The sequence below is a fragment of the Bidens hawaiensis genome, unplaced genomic scaffold (genome assembly GCF_021521415.1).
Source record: "Bidens hawaiensis isolate Kalapana, Puna unplaced genomic scaffold, B.hawaiensis_p1.1 tig00047000_1, whole genome shotgun sequence".
Taxonomy (NCBI): Eukaryota; Viridiplantae; Streptophyta; class Magnoliopsida; order Asterales; family Asteraceae; genus Bidens; species Bidens hawaiensis.
This window is the reverse complement of record NW_027506020.1, coordinates 156455-174002: the sequence shown is the minus strand read 5'-3', so window position 1 is coordinate 174002 and position 17548 is coordinate 156455. Positions and strand designations below refer to the sequence as shown.

Below are 17548 nucleotides of genomic sequence, written 5' to 3'. Positions count from 1 at the left end.
TTATTTTTAGAATATATTATGCTTAAAAATATATCTTCTTTTAAAAAAATCTAATCTATGAGTTATAATAAAAATTATTAAATATTTATTTTTTCTTTTTAATATTGAAAATATATATGTTTTTTTTTTCATACTACTGCTTCCAACCCAAACGGGTTCTAACCAGTTCAAATAGTTTAGGATTCTCAACTTCATAAAACCAGTTTAAAATTCAAACATATGTAATTGAGACAATACGATTATGGTTTTGTCACACTATGCTAAACATGAATGATTATGATACAGAAGCCACAAAAAAACTAAAATGACTAGCGATCTCAGGTTCACAAAAGATTTTAACCCAAAAATTCTAAATAGTAATTTCAATATCAAAACAAAAATTAATCTGCATATCATATCCCATGGCATTTAAAGTGTTCAAAATTCAAAATTCTCATCAATCTTCACAATTTTATGTCTTTCACTCCCATGCAAACTCATGTAATTGGTTCAAGTTGGACGGGTCGTCGGGTTCCTTAGTTTGTTATCAATTTATAGGTCTTCCATAATGGTTGTTATGCCCTCCTTCCGCATGACACTTCAACGGATTTGATTCTTGTGGTTATTATGAAGATGCTCCCATCCTGGTAAGCAATCTTTTCCATCCCTTGGAAAGGTTTTAAGGCCTCCTAGGGCTATGTGTATTTATTCGGTTAATTAGTTTTACTTTTATGGTTAACTTACTCAACAAACCACCACTGATATAACACTAACAGTCACCACTTTCATCAGTCGCTCTATCCATAGTTGAAATACTTAAGTTATATAAAATGGTAATTAATCTTAATTTATTAGATGTGTGGCATTATAATAATATGAAACATATATAGATCATATACTCCTAAAATGAGTTCACCATCTCTTGGTTCGTGTTATCGCCTAGCATATAGACTGTGCAAACAATGCCACAAACCAAGTGTTGGCTTAACACCGGGGCCAAACATATAGACATCGTAGGCCTAAAGTGCAGTTTAGTGGATGGTTATGAATCACAAATTGTGTGTCGTTCCAACACATAAATGGATCACGCTCTACACATAGGATCCCCGGGCTGGTGTGCGAGTTTTTACATGCCTCGGGTGCACCAACAAGTATCACACCACTTTCTACCAAGAACACTCACAAGACCAAAGACTAAGTTATCAAATTGAATTTTTTTATCAACGAAGTAAATTAATTTTAAAGAATTATCAAGAACATAAACATACCACTTTTACTAACAATAAATTATTAATTTACACCAGGTTTCATCTTCACCCAAGCAACACAGCAAACTTAGCCTCTAAAAGCCATACTTAGGTGAATTAGTTAAGTTAATTATCTTGTCTCTTTTATAAATTGCTATTTTGGTACATTTATGGAGTGATCCCAAGCTCCAAGGGTCGTTCACAAACCCAGTTTTGAGAGTAAAACGTTTTAAGTGTGAAAATATAGGATGTGAAACTTCTAGAAGGGCCACCCTTTATAAGCAAAATTCGCCAAAAGAGCATGGTCGTGCTTGGCCAAGTAAAATCGTCTGTGCTTGTTTAAAGTTAAATAAACGAACGAACACGACCCCAACTCGAATTTTAACTTCTTAATGACTTTTTTTATAACGGATTTTACTATATTTACCCGTCTTCGTATGTTTACTTCTTTAATTTCTAAGGACGATGTTTGTTTTTTGTGAAAATTCCCTTAATGGTCATTTTGAGGAAAGAGAAAATGATAAATGACCAAAAATTCCTACACATTCCTAAAATAGCCCACCAAATTTGGACTGAGCCGACGAGATCTAATGAAATCTTTAGACCAATAGAAGTCTGATAAGTCTAACATATTTTGAAAATATGGCGGTTAATTTGAAAATATTGGAGGACCAGTCCATATTTTCCACTAAAAGTTCTTCTAGAAAAACAGTTTTTTCCGACGATTTAATAAAGTTTCCAACCAGATCCCCTCAACTTCCAAAACTTGGGAAATTGTGCCTTCAAACTCAGTTTTTCAAGACGCATTTCGGGTGAATTTGTGCCAAGAAGACGAGCTAGTAGTTTATTTCTTATTTGATGTAATATAGTCCACACCTTCAAAATTTATTTTTAATCTGTCTACACCAACAATATATTATGAGATTCTGTCTATTCCGACATGATCGTCCAATGAATATACACGAGTTTATCTTCATCTTCCCCTTCATACCACCCTAAACCTTTAATGAACAATCCCTCTCATACCGGACTCATCAAGCAGCGTGCGGAACTGAACAATGTACTCGTTTCCGAACGTTAAGATTATGTTGTCGTCGTATAGGATCCAATGAACCCGGGACCCATATCCATAACCTCCACTTGATCTCCCCTCTTAAATTCATGATTTTGATTCAAGAATTAGAGATGATTGTTGAAGAGATGTGAGTGAATTATTGAGGAAGATGATACTATACATAGAATGTAAAATATGGACGGACACGTAAGATTTGAGCTACATAATTGTCTCCTTAGTACAAATTAAAAAGATTTGTGTCTTGATAGACAAACTTGTAAGGCACATTTTACCATGTGTTCAAAATTTGTAGAGGTCAGATAGGAATCCTTAATAAAACGCTTGGAAAGACAACTTTTAATAATAAGATTTAGTGAATGAATATAGACGGGTCCCTCAATATTTTCAAAATTATGATCCCCTTAGTACAATACCAAATAAGTGTCTTGAAAGACAAAATTAAATGGCACATTTTTTCACGTGTTTAAAATTTGTAGGAGTCAGATAAAAAATCTAAATAAAACGTCTGGCAAGAAAGCTTTTAAGAATAAGTTTTAGTGAAAAAATATGGACGGGTCTCTCAATATTTATAAAATTATGGTCTTCTTAATACAAATTCACTCAAAATGCGTCTTGGAAGACTGAGTTTGAATGCACAATTTCTCAAGTTTTTGGAAGTTGAGGGGATCCGGTACGAAACATTATTAAACAGTCAGAAAAGACTGTTTTTTTAGAACTTTTAGTGGAAAATATGGACTGATCCCCCAATATTTTCAAATTAACCGTCAGATTTTCAAGAAATATTACATTTGTCAGACTTTTATTGGTCTAAAGATTTCGCCAGATCTTATCGCTTCAGTCCAAATTTGGTTGGCTATTTTGGGAATGTGTATGAATTTTGGGCCATTTATCATTTTCTCTCCTCAAAATGGCCATTTAGGGAATTTTCCTTTTTTTTGTTATTGTATCAAATTTTTATCATGTGAAGAACCTACCCGACCCAAAACCGTCGAACTAACCCGAAATTTTTTTATGTCCATTCGTATAAAATTAGAGCGTCTGAGAATAGTGAGCCCACTGATAAAAATTCCTAGATCTGTCATTGGTTGCAATCTGTTATATACACGTTGGTTAATAATGATAATTTAATAAGATCGCTGGTATTTCATGTGGTTTAGCTGCTTCCATTCCAACACCTCCTACTACTTTTGAAAGCTCGTCCGTAACAACGCACAACCCAAACACCATTGATCAACTCGCTCGTGTGCCATCAACAAGAAACAACAAGCGAAGCCATTCACACTACTTGATTCGCGGCTTAATAAGCCATGAACAGGTCAATAGCAACTAACTCGAGTCGGATTTAAAAATAACATAAAAGGCTAAATGGCGGCTCTTAGCATCAGGAAATTAAAGTGTCCTATGACGCTCATCATCAAGTCACGCATATGTGTAGGAACCCCTATTGTTCCGTTGGCTAAGGAAACGATATTTTTTGACTTATGTGAAGCAAGTTATTTTTTTCTCAATGTTGCAGCTTTAATCATTCCAACCTCTCAACTTCGGGCATTAATATCACATTTTTTCTTAGGTATGCCGCATGTTCTGGAACAATTTGAATGTTTACGTAGCTCTAATAGGGTATAATGCGTGATCCATTTTAATTACGTTTATAAAAGATATAAAAATATAATAATTATCCGAGTAAAAATGTAGTGAGAAATCATATTTGTGCTCATTTTTCCAACACGAAGCACAATTGAAAAAATCAAGAATTATATGAAGAGGTGACGCCAAAAGATTGCATTCTTGAATTCCACAAAAAACAAAATAAGGAAAACCATCGTCAGTTGTTCATATGTGCAAAAGCTGAAAAGAAGATTCGGTTTAGTTACACATGAACATTGCCGCATATTTCACATAAAATCGAACACAATTAAAATCTATAGCATAATATGTGTTTTACATACAAGTTGTAGTCATGTTGGTCTATCTTGCCTGATTCTTTTTTACGGGTAATCCAATGAATAATCCTGTGTCAACTTCAGAACTCTCTCCAAAGTTCAATGTTTGAAAGTTTGGTCTTCGTTCGTCTATCGTTTCTTTGGTTTGGACGAGACACTGAAACAAAAGATCTGAGTGTCATTCTCCTTTTAAACCAATAGTTTACAACACTGTATATAGAATTTTTGTTAAGATTAGTTTTAATGTAGTAAATACATATAACTACTTTTTAATGTAAAAATAAATATATTAAATCAAACTTTTATAGATTAAAAGGCTTACCTTTCCATTAAGCATTGCATTTTGAGAAGCTAGCAATTTCTCCTGAAAATTTCAGAAAGAAAATGAATAAGCTTTACATTTTAACCTGTCAATTTCGACAAATGTTTGTTTGACCAACCAATTCCTATAATATCCACCTTAAAACTCACAGACCTGGTCACTTTTTAACCGTTACTCGACAGGATTTTTAACCAACCAACATCTGTCACTTGTCAAAAAAACATCGTCGAAAGACAAAACATAAGATCTTTTTAGAAGCAACATAAACCTCATCGGAAGCCAGAAAAAATATCATCGAAAGCCAAAACAAATCTCGTTAGAATCCAAAAAAAAAAATCTCATTGGACACCAAAATGAATCTCGTCGGAAGCCAAAATAATCTCATTGGAAGCCAAAATAATCTCACTGGACGCCTAAATAATCCATTCAACTCCGACGATTTATAAAAAAATAGCGACATGATGGTTTCCTAACGTGTGGTGGAATCATGTTGATTAAAGATCCTTCCTTCAAGTTATGATTAAAAAGTGTCTGGGTTGATGAGTTTTAGGGTAGACATTAAGAATTGGCTGATCAAATGGACATTTTGTCCACATCGACCCAAATATTAATTTGTTGGTTTTATTTTTACCTTTGCTCTTAGCTCCTCAATATGTTCACTATAAACTTGCATCTGAAGCACCAAAAATGCAAATTAAGTCAGAAGCATTTCAAGTCTAACTCGATCAGGACTAGCTGTTGAGAGTCAGTGCCCAAGTTTTTTCTATGTAAAAAGTAAAAACCCGACCTTTCGAGCTCGAATGATACCTACGCTCCTCTCCAGTTTATGTTCAAGCTCTTGCAGTTCCTCAATGGTGCTTGATCCCAGACCTTCTCCCAAAAGCTTTCTGTCAAATTTTTAGATGTTATTTGGTTTACTTGCAGCTTTACATCAACATGTGTTGTGAATATAAACACAACATTTGAACCTTTTGGCGAGCTCTAGGACCTTTATCTTGTTTGCCATGATTTCTGCTTCTTGCCTTAAATGCTGCAACCAAAATGCCATCAGTGACAAATAGAAGCAAATAGTTAGAATAAAAGTACACTGCTGACTCAAGGGTTAAACTAATTACAAGTCTCTCGTCTCAGTGTCATTATACATACTTAAGGGTATAATATGTAATATTTTATGGTTTTGGATAGTTATTGCAGTTATAGTCACCCACCGTTAGTTAGTTAGTTAATTAAATAACAGATAGTTTGTATAAAAATAGGGGATATTGGTTTTAGATACTCTCAACTTTGACCAATTGGTAGAAAACACTCCAAACTTACGAAATGTTCCCCAACACTCCTAACTTTTAACATATTTTCTTCTGACACTCCCGGAGTAACGAAACACTAACTTCGTTAGTGTTTGGGGTACAAAATGTCATTTTTCAAAGTTTAAGGGATAAATCAAAATTGTGTTTATTATATATTTCACATCATTCTCCACCCACCCACCACCCCCTCTTCCCTGCCACACCGCCACTGTAGCCACCAACCACCACCACCACTGCAGCCACAAACCACCAACACTGTACCTAATTTCTAACAAAACCACCAATTTCAAAATCCTAAAAATAGAGATGATGATGGTGATGGTGATGGTGTTTGCTTGTGTGTGTGGTGGAGATGATGATGGCGGTGCACTAACCGTAAAAGCAAAGAGAAATCCGGGGTGGCCGGAGATGGTGATGATAGCAGGGCGGTGGTAGGGTAAGACGATGACCTCAGATCTGGTAGCGAGGGTAAGTACGACGGTGGTGGTGACACGTTATTTCGTCGTGGTCTTCAATGGCGGTGGTGGTTGGTGGTTGTTGGCAGGGAGGCGGGGTGGCGGTTGTGGCAAGGAAGAGGAGGTGGTGGTTGGGTGGAGAAGGATGTGAAATATATAATGAATTAAAATTTTGATTATAACACTTGAAATTTGAAAAAATGACAATTTTTACTCCAAACACTAATGAAGTTAGTGTCTCGTTACTACGGAAGTGTCAGAAGAAAATATGCTAAAAGTTGGGAGTGTTGGAAAACATTTCGTAAGTTGAGAGTATTTAAAACCAATATCCCTAAATTTAGGGGCTAGGATGTTAAGCATATTGTAATTAATTGACATTTTGATACTCATTAAAATGGTCAAGTTTGTTGATCATATTATGTTCTTAATTCGTTCCTTCAAATTTGTCTTTGATGACCAATTAAAATAGTTGGTTGAGATGCTTTTCTGAGAGAGAACGTGATGTGAAGGAGAAAGGTCGTAGTGAATGTTTTTAATAAAGGCCAGATTTCACCAATAATTTTTCTTAAATTTCTAATCTTTAAGGCTTTTCCATACTTAGCATATACTAGGAGTTACTAATTATCATAATTTACTTTTTTATCTTAATTTCAGTTTTCTTTAGTCGTTTGTAATTTGAAACATTGATAAAAGGGCTACTTATGTTTCTTTGTTAAACATTGGTTTTTATCTATTGATTTTGAAGGCCGTGCTGCATCGTTACTTGTTGAAGATGGTATGGAACCGAGTAGCCAAAGTGATGTCTCACGCGTACGCATGCCCTAGTAAGTCATCTAAATTCGTTTACCTTAGTGAGTCAAAACCAAATGATGTAGACTATATTGTTAAAGAATCTGATTGTGGCATGGGAGTTGGAATGATACATGGTATGTTAACCCTAGTGTTAAGAAACATCAAACAAACAACCAGTTTTTGTTTCATGATTTCAAAAACATATATAAGGTTGAAAGGGATAATCACGAAAAATTGATGTTTGTTCATGGGTTAGGGATGGCCAAATTATGGGGGGTTGGATGGATTTAGGAAAATACCCCATGTTCGTTTTGTTCCTAGAAGTACAAAGAATGTGTTTAGCAAGGAACAATTGATCATGCGAGGGTATGATGTAAAATTTGAAGGCGATTATTGTGTTATCATTAAGGCATTTGAAGATAGAAAAGTTAATGAAACCGTTGAGAACAAGATTTCTGGAAAAGGGAAAAGGGGCTAAAAACCGTCATTCCATAAGTTCTTTAAAATTTCATCAACACAATGTCGATGTGATGTTTGATCATTCGAAGGAAATTAAGGAAAAAGGAGAACGGATCAAGGAAAATTGGGATATGTGTGTCATGTTCTTAAACATGATACAAGTTCATACTATGTTTAACAAGCATAAGGAGTATCTCAAGCATGAGTTCTTTGATCTAGTTAAGTGGTTTATTGAAGATTTCCAAAATTCAAAAGGGAAAGATTTTCCTCCCAAGTTAGATGATGGCAATTAAGGTCGTTAATTTAGTGGATCTTTACATGGGAGTTCACTTGTTTGGTGGTTTCATGAAAATCACACAAGGCCAACAATGGACAGATTTGGCAGTTATGTTAGGCTTTCAAATTGGCAAGGGTAGTGATCTACAATTGATATAGTGCAGGTATTTGAACACCCTTGAATGGCACTATCAAAATATTAACAAAAGGGGGCATTTTGAAGACAATGATTTGGTAGAATTGGTTGGCTACATCTGTGAAAACAGGTGATGATGAAGAAAACAAGTTGTTTCCTATCAAGAAGACAAGTGCAGATTTTATTCCTCACCATCATACCGAATCATCAAGTAGCAAGTATGAAGATGCAAATCCAATTAACGCCGGATTCAAGAAAGAGCAAACATGATGGATATTTGCAAGTGATGAAGAAGATGGTGCAGATGGAAGTTCAAGTTTGGAAGGTTCAAATGAGTCCAGCTCGTTTGAAGTTCTCTAATCAAGTCAAGAAGAAAGTGCAACACATGATCAAGAGATTAGGCCAAATTTGTTATTACTCCATGGGCTGCATATTAGATAATGTATTATATTTTTAATTAATGTCCGGCCAAGGAAATTTATTTATGTTGTGTATGTATTATGAGCCAGGCTTGTTAATAGGCCAAGCTGTGTCAAGTTTAAACAGTCGGGTCCTAGGGTTGTGAAACGTTGTGTCGTTTAGGTGAACGGTTACAAGTATTTATATGTCAATGTAATTCATTCAGAAAGACAGATCGCCTATGATCATTATTATTAATATTACATCAGTTTCAGTTAATTGTTTATTCCACTCAATTCAATTGTGTTGTTCGATTATTCATAACTATGAAACCCTACTTCAAGAATCGCTACATTATTTTATGAGAGGTGCCTTGATTAGGAAATAGGAAAGAAGTTAGGTTTTAATTTGCAGACGCACAACCATGATCATTTAGCTAGATGTGAATTCAAACCTGAACATCTTCTACAGTTGCAGAATTTTCGGTTTGAACTTCTTTAACCTGATTCCTATAACGTTCAATAATCTCCTCCATGCTGAACAAAACAAAAAAAAAATTATATGTACATAAATACATAATGACATTTATCTTGTTTTACACAAAAGCCGGATAGGAAATGTTTCAAAAGTTAACATATGTTTTAATATAGTATAAGTGAGTCTTATGTCCTAAAATAAACTAGATTGATTTGGTTTGAATTATTTAACAAAAGCAAAATAATAAAATAAAATAAAAATCAAAATAGCAAGAAATCATAATTAATTAATTATAAATTGAATGTGGCTCAATGGTAGAGCACTCACTTTACAAGCGAGAGGTAGGGGGTTCAAACCTCACTATCACCAATTTATATGGGAGATATGAGGGATGACCCTGGCTTACCAAGGTTCGAGTCCTGATCTCACCGGTTTTACCGGCTCCTCGCTGTCGTGCCATTTGGCGGGTGAGGGGGTCGGGTTTTATCCGGTGAATCCCTCAATATGTGGACCGCTAGGGGTTTCGTCCGTCCGGACTAGTGGCCGGCTCGGGCTACCTTTAGCCAATGGGGGCCGCGTACGGAGTACCCGGCGTTACTTAGTTGGTCGTTCAAAAAAAAAGAAATCATAATTAATTAACATGCGTCAAGTGAGAATTAATGAAAAATTGTATAAAACTAATGTTATATATTTTCTCTCTGCACAATCAAGTCGCATGTTATTTTCCTATCATTATAAAACATTTATAACTTTTTCATATGATATATATATATATATATATATATTATATATATATATATATATATATATAATTCACCATAATGAAAGCGTTTTTATCTTTAATATGAGTATGATTTTGTTATATAAAAATTAAAACTAAAATTACGTCATTGTGTCTTTTTTCGTTATTATGTCTTTCTGTTTGTCATTGTGTTTTTTTCGTAATTGTATATTTCAACTCATCATTGTGTTTTTAGTTAAATACTAATAATACCCTTGTGTAATAATAATATGTAAATATAATGAAGAATACCAACAAATTATCTAATACATAAAACACAATGATGAATACATATTACATAATAACCTGAAACGTAAAACACAATGACCTGAAACGTAAAACACAATGGAAAATAATATTACACAATGACTTGAATGTAATACACAATGAACATAATATTCTTTTTCTCAAATTAAGTGAATCACACATGTCAATTCCGAACAAAAGATAATGAACTTAGTAAACGACATAAATTGAGCACAAAGACACAACGACAAACAAAAAGATACAATGACGTAGTCTTTGTTTTCATTTTTATCTTTAATATGGGTACCAACTGAAAAACACAATGACCAAAATTTATAACACAATGCATAGAAAAACCAAATTAAAAAACACAATAAACAACCATATAACCCAATATAAAAAAACCCACTGCTCTTTTTATATTAAATAATATGATATTTATATTAAAGTTAAAAAACGTTTGTTATTATAGCTAACTCTCGAACAACATTCCAATACCAAAATACATTTATCATTTATGTTTATTATTTCCATTGAAAGGTTATAAGCCTTGTTATATTTGTATTTACAATTATGTGTGGACAACTATTACATGGTTTATAAATAGGTGTATTGGCTTTTATAAATTTCAACTATCATCTTTTGGTCGCTGTCTGCCCAACTAACAAATTGACTGATAACGATCTCACTTTTATCATATTTGTTCCCAACGGCCTATGACCAACCATTAGCTAACACCGTTAGTTGCAGGTCGACGAGAACATGATTTTTGCTGGAAAAGTCACATATTTTGCGGGGAAACTTAACTTGAACACCACCACCACCACTAACTGACTCACAACCAACCAACCACCACCACCTGGGCATCACCAACCTCTTCCGACGATTGTTCTATGGTTCCGGCGACCTCAATAATTGATGTTTTTACTAGAAAAAAGGTTCCTAAAGGTAAAGGTCTAATATCAAGTTATAAAGATGTTTGGGACGAAAATCTTGAGGTTTCCGTGAAAAAATGTGAGTTTTCCGTCCAAAAACATTTTTTCGACGACATGCAACTAACAGTGTTAGCATTATGTTAGACGCAGACCGTTGGGAACAACGATGATAAAAGATGGGATCGTTATCAACTAATTTGTTAGTTGGGACCAGCAACGATCAAAAAGTAGTAGTTGAGATAATGCGCCTTATAAGTACAAACAATATTATAAATTAGTGTACGCATAATTTCAATATTTGTTGTAGTGAAATTGTAACATCCCGTTTTTCGGGTTTTCGGTTAATAAATTAAAATACAAGTTATTATGAGCCGGGCTAGTGTTGGGTTAAATGGATATGGGTTATGGACTTGGGCTATGAAAGAAAGAGGAAAGGACCATGGGCTTAAGCCCATGATCCATAATTATATAAGTCATTAAATGGCCTATAATCATTCATTTCACACATTCCATACACCTCCCGAAACACACACTTAAGCTCTCTCTCTCTCTAGTCTCTCTCTAGCCGAAATATCGAGGAGGAAACGGATCCCAACCCAAGGTATGATAGTATTTTGTCGTATGAGCTTAAATCCGTTAAATATAAATCATGAAACGACGAGCCGACACCGTTAAACCGTTTAAGTCATGAGATCCGGGTGGAATCGGGTATAAACCGAACCTAATATGAGCTTAGGGGTCACCCTAGCTCAGATCTGGATCGAACGGGACGAAAAACGATGAAAAACGGTGTAAAACGGTGAAGATACGTTTTTCCGGTGAGTTTTCCGGCAATGGCGGCGCCGGAAAAACGTGTACGAGGTTGTCAGGGAATGTTCTGACAAATCTGACCTAACCCTAGTTCGCTAAGGAATAACTAGCGAATTAGAGGTAATTCGCCAGCTGATTCGCTAAGGAAAGATTAACGAACTAGCTGTAGTTCGTATCCAATTCGTTAAGGGAAAAGGGTAACGAATTACCCTTGATTCGTTATGACCAGTTCGTTAAAGGAGATAACGAATTAGAAGGTCCAATTCGCTACTTGGACTGGTTCGCTACATGGACTGATTCGTTAAGCGTCCAGTTCGTTAAAAGTCCAATTCGTGTAAATAACCAGTTCGTTAAAGGTTCCAATTCGTTACAAGAACCAGTTCGTCATGGCAAGTCAGTTCGATAAGGATAAGTAACGAATTAGAAGTTTAACATAATAACAGAATGGTCCCTGGACTTAGAAAAGAATGATTTAATTACAAATAAGCCCTTGAACTTTTAAGTAGCATATTATTCAATGATTCAAAATGCTAATAGAAAATGTGTTAAGACAGCTTAACCCCAGCCAGGGGCTCTGCCCCTTGGACCCCGCTAGGGGCTGCCGCCCCTAGAACCCCGCTGCCAGAGGCGCTGCCCCCGGACCCCTGTTCGTTGAGGATAATGATTAAACTAGAAAGGCGATATATGCAGTGATAGTTTACTGATACGTATAATTATTATACAGTTAGTTGTGCACAGCTCAAGAAGGGAATAACCGTAAACGGTGAATGCAACCGCATTGAGGTGAGTTTCTAGCCCCCACTTCCTTGTTATGTTTTCGGGGCTGTGTGCATACTCAATGTGATAGTTAATACACTTACCTTTAAGTGGTAAGTGTATGCCTTGTATGATTATATATGATGATTGCCTGACAGTGCGTGAACGATCTTCGGATATTGCATGTACCGTCAGGTGGTAGCTAAAGATGTGATCGCCATGTATGATGTAAGATAAGATGTATGTATGAATTTATATGATGTATGCATAATGTACGTACGATATGTTAATGGTACGTGAACGCTCTTCGGAGATTGCACGTATTGTCAGGAAAAGTATTTAAGAACAGGTATAGTATGAAGCTATGGAAGAAAGGGTACCGGACCCTAATAATATCCGAGGATGAAGGGTGACCGGACCCTAATAATATCCGAGGATGAAGGGTGACCGGACCCTAATAATAATATCTAAGGATGAAGGGTGACCGGACCCTAATAATAATATCCGAGGATGAAGGGTGACCGAACCCTAATAATAATGTCCGAGGTATGTAGGTGAAACGCCCTTTATAATGTATGGTTAGATATGAATGTGTATGGACGAATGATGAACATGATATGTGTGTAATGCGTACCTTCGGGCACGTATATGTGTGTGAAAAGTAAGTTATGTGATTAACTAGAACTCACTCAGCATAGCTGACTTTTAGCATGCACACAGGCAAATAGGTTGAGGCAGCTCGCGTGACTGAAGACACATGGCATGCTAATCGAAGATACTGGCATCTCGAAGAAATGTTGTGATGTTTTAAAGACTATATTTTGTTTTAATTGAATACGAATGTTTTATAAGACATGATTTGATGGTTATGTAAAATGTTATGGTTGAAGTTTTATTATTCCGCGAAAGTTTTTGTTAACTCTGATATTTAGAACTGCGTTTATGAGTAAATCCAACGTTAAAGTAGGGCTACCGGTAACGAGGCCTTACAGAAATAATTGTATCATAAAACTTAATCAGTAAGAGCATTCTCAACCTATTCTCTAGAGTTGTCAAACCCATATAATTTAGGATAAATTTTAAGAAAACCATTAAAATCACCTCTTCAATCAATTCCCTATTATATGAATGAGTTATATGACAACTAAAGTAAAACCCCAAATATAGGGTCTCACTTTTGATTCATACCATATAATATATCAACTATTGCCCAATCATCATATATTATATAACAAGACAAAAGAGATAAAAATAATAAAAAAAGAATTTATGAATATGAATAGGGAATAGAATGTGGAATATTTTTGAAAAATGATAAATAAATTTATAGAATTGTGTTTTTTAGCTAAATTATATGAAAAAATATATGAAATTGACTAGGAATGCTAGGAATGCTGTAAGTCCTCTATAAGTTCTAGAAATGAATTTGCTTAAAATAAAAATACAAATAGACAAATGGTATAAATTTTTTGTAACCTTTTTCTCTACAGTCAAAATTTGAAGTTAAATTTAAATACCTTAACTGAAAAGATGGGCTGTGATGCAAAACATTTAGAACTGAAGATGTTAATATCAAACATTTCCATAAATTATGTATTTTTGTAATATTTTTGATCTAGTACATAAATAATGTAATATGTATCTAATTATTGTACTATTTTTGTAATGTATTTAGTACATAGTTGATTCTTTTTTTGGTAAACATGTGAAGAGCAAAAGCTGATCACCTTCTGTGTAGGTAGAAAAGAGGTTGCGATATATGAAACAATTACTTCATGTAAGTCTTCCCGGGTGAAACATAGGAGTAAACAACTAAACATTCTACTTTAGATTGGGACAAATGATGCCGTTTTAATTTTATCAATTTCCCATTGTAAGGATATATTTACCCGGTCTTGTTTCGTTTTGTTTTTCTTTTCTCAAAAAAACATTTGGGTTGCTGGCTTCTTGTAAGTCTGCCCAGGTTTTTGTTTTCTTAATAATATATATTGGTGATCTTTCAAAATAAATTAATTCAAGTAATTATCTAACTGAAACATCCCGAAAGTGTTAGCGTTTGTAGATCTTTTGTCATCTCAAAAAACATGAAAAGCTACACCTCGATGTGAAATTTTGTTAGATGGTTTATTAAATATTAGCTAATATCTAAAATATAAGTTTTTCCATATATAAAGAGTGTTCCTGTGTTTCTACGTACGGTTAACCAGCATGCTAACTAATGGATTACGAGAAACTGGATCGGATTTACAGTTACAAGAGGTAAACTTTGTGTGATTTTAACTCAGAACTCATAAAACATGTGTTTGCATCAAAAGAAATATTAGAGAAATGCAGACAATGTATTCTTCACCCGAATTTGATCTTAATATATTGAAATTGTGCAAACTAAACTGCCAAGAACTCCTATATCCTAATATATACTGCTAGATTCCTACTAGTAACCGTGAAAGTACAAAAACAAGAACCGAGTTTTGATGCAATTTTGTCTTGTCTACTTCAAGTTTTGACAGTAACGCATAGCAAAAAAATAGCTTTTATATCACCCTTAAAGATTAAGTAAATAAAATAGAAGAGCTTTTTGTTTTCCTTCAATTGTAGTCTTTGTTGGATCAATATGTCAATGTAGTGTCGTAACCTTTTACCTGTCAGTCTATTGTAATCGTTTTGAAACCCTAAATCGTTTAGCTGTCTCTATTGCCAAATAAAAAGAACTTAATTTCGTATCTAAATATGCGTGTCGGTGCTTATTATAAAATTAAAGAAACCATATTGTTGATAACGTAATACCAGAATACACAAACACAATTACCTAACATACATACGGATCTCTATGTAATGTAGATCAGTATATGTATGTATATGAGTCTGTGTGTATGTATATGCATGAAAGAAATCAAAAGAAAAAAAAAAATCCCACAAATTTAAATTAATTAATAATTAGAAATTAGTGAAAAAGATGAAACCTTGAGCTTGCAAATTCACATAGCTTGCCTCTTGGCGAGAAGACAATCAAAGCAACTTGAGCATCACAAAGCACAGAAAGCTCAAAAGCTTTCTTCAATAAACCATTTCTTCTTTTGGAGAAAGTCACTTGTCTACTTGTAGCATTCTCTATCCTCCTCATCTGGGTCTTTCCTCTTACCATCTTAGATTTTAAGTGTCTTGAAACAGGCCTAATATTTCAAGAAAAAAGAATTTATAAATTAACCATTCCAAGATCCTTCAATGACACAAACTCCATAAGCTTAATCAGTTCTTGGATCAGATAGAAGTTCTCAAAGGTGGAAAAATATGCTTTGTTGCTACATATATACTTCTAGAAACAGAACTTACCAAGAAGCAAAATCCAGATTAGTGTTCTTTATGGAGAAAAGTAGAGAGGTCAATGTGTGTGGTGTGTGTGAAAGCCCTTGGAGAGTAAAGTGTGATTGGGGGAGGAGTACTAGGACTTAATTAGAATGGATTTATGGAAAGTTTGTTGGCTATTATTGATTGGTCACTCTCTACATCATTAAAAAGAAAGAACCATAATCTGAAACCACCAACTTAAGGCCAGATTCATCATACTTAGACATGGGGATTTCAATTTTCAATACCAATGCGCATATGTTATTCATTTTTTACATACTTTTTTTTATGAGTGTTAAAAACTACACAAAATATTTGAGTGAGTTTTTTTGATTGACGAGATGCCAACTGTCAATACTGATTTTGACACTCTCAGTTTGACCCATCAAGAAGGAAAGTCACTACTATGTGAAAATCCTCTTCAGTCAAGTATTGAACCTGAGATTATTAAAAGTTAAACCTTAACCATCATTCCATGTCATCAAACATGAAGGCCAATTGCTTATTATTTACATGTTGCTCTCAACAAATTAGCAAAGGGCAGGTGTTGAAATGGTCCCCCTGTCAAATTGTAAGTGTTTTAAGTTCCATGATAAACAAAATGATCGATTTGGATTTAGGAGTAGGCTTAGGATGTTTAAGAAATAGAAAAAAAATATTAAAATAAATTAAATAAGTAATCTATTTACTTCAATATAAGAGTATCTTGGGTGTCAAGTGCCACCTTTCTAGCAAAAAAAAAAAGTTTTCTGGTTTCGGAGGTTGTGAATTTTTTAGCAGGGTTCAGCATGTTGTGCATGATACTTTTTGGGTTCTTAAATTCCAAAGCTTCGTTTTTAGTAGGATTGACTTTGCTATTCGAAAGAGGACTACGATGCAGATTGTTGCCCGTTTGACTGTCACTTTATTGTAATCGTTTTGAATTTATTAGAAATATAAGTTTACTGTTAAAAAAAATTATTTCCCCGATATTTTCCATTCTCTTTTTTCTAACTAAATAAAAATAGGGTTTGTATCAAATACAAATGACTTTTATCGTGAGAACTGTATAAATAACTAAAGTAATTATTACCACTCTAAAACTTTTAAACTAGAGCAATTATTATTACATTATATTATTTTCTATAACATAATTACTATAGTTATTTATATGTTTAGTATCTTAATTTTATTTGTATCGAATCCCATCCCATGAAAATATATTTCTTTGTTTCTAATAAGAATATTGTATACAAAGGAGCAATTACTTAGCCCCACCCCTCATAGTGTGTGGTAAATATATGAGAAAATTATCAAAATAGCCCTTTTGAAGAGAGAGAGAAAATGTAAAATAGCCTGTGAGATTTCAATTTCTAAAAGTAGCCCACCAAATCCAACTTCCACGTAACATTGGGATTTTCCCCGTGAGTTTTCGTGGATCAATCAAGATCTGCCAAGTGTTTTCCATTCCCACCTACCAAGCTAGTTTGCATCTCAAATCTGTCTGAAACGTTAATTTTGACATCAAATATATCCTGACGAAAACCAACTCTAACGTGATGTTTCAAGCTGTTTTCATCGGCAACGTGAGTTTTCAGATAAGATGATTTTTGAGTTTTTTTGAAATTCATCTCCAAAGATGAATTTCAAATGAATTTAGTCTTTTGAAAAAGACAATCATCTTCATCATCTTCTTCATATTCATCTTCATCATCTTCTTCTTCATATTCATCCTCATCATCTTCATCTTCTTCTTCATATTCATCTTCGTCACATTTATTAATAATAATCACACCACCAAATTTAACCACCACCTCCTCCAACCA

General features: G+C 34.2%; 1 pseudogene across 1 annotated transcript; it reads right to left on the bottom strand.

The window, feature by feature from the left end:
- Nucleotides 1-4056: 4056 nt before the first annotated feature.
- LOC143616399 (MADS-box protein SOC1-like) lies at nucleotides 4057-16101 on the bottom strand (annotated as a pseudogene). The gene is made up of 8 exons (XR_013150655.1): nucleotides 15729-16101; nucleotides 15359-15568; nucleotides 8845-8926; nucleotides 5535-5596; nucleotides 5354-5453; nucleotides 5198-5239; nucleotides 4567-4608; nucleotides 4057-4401 (listed from the first exon to the last, which is right to left on the bottom strand). The product of XR_013150655.1 is annotated as an MADS-box protein SOC1-like (transcript).
- Between the last annotated feature and the right edge of the window lie 1447 nt (nucleotides 16102-17548).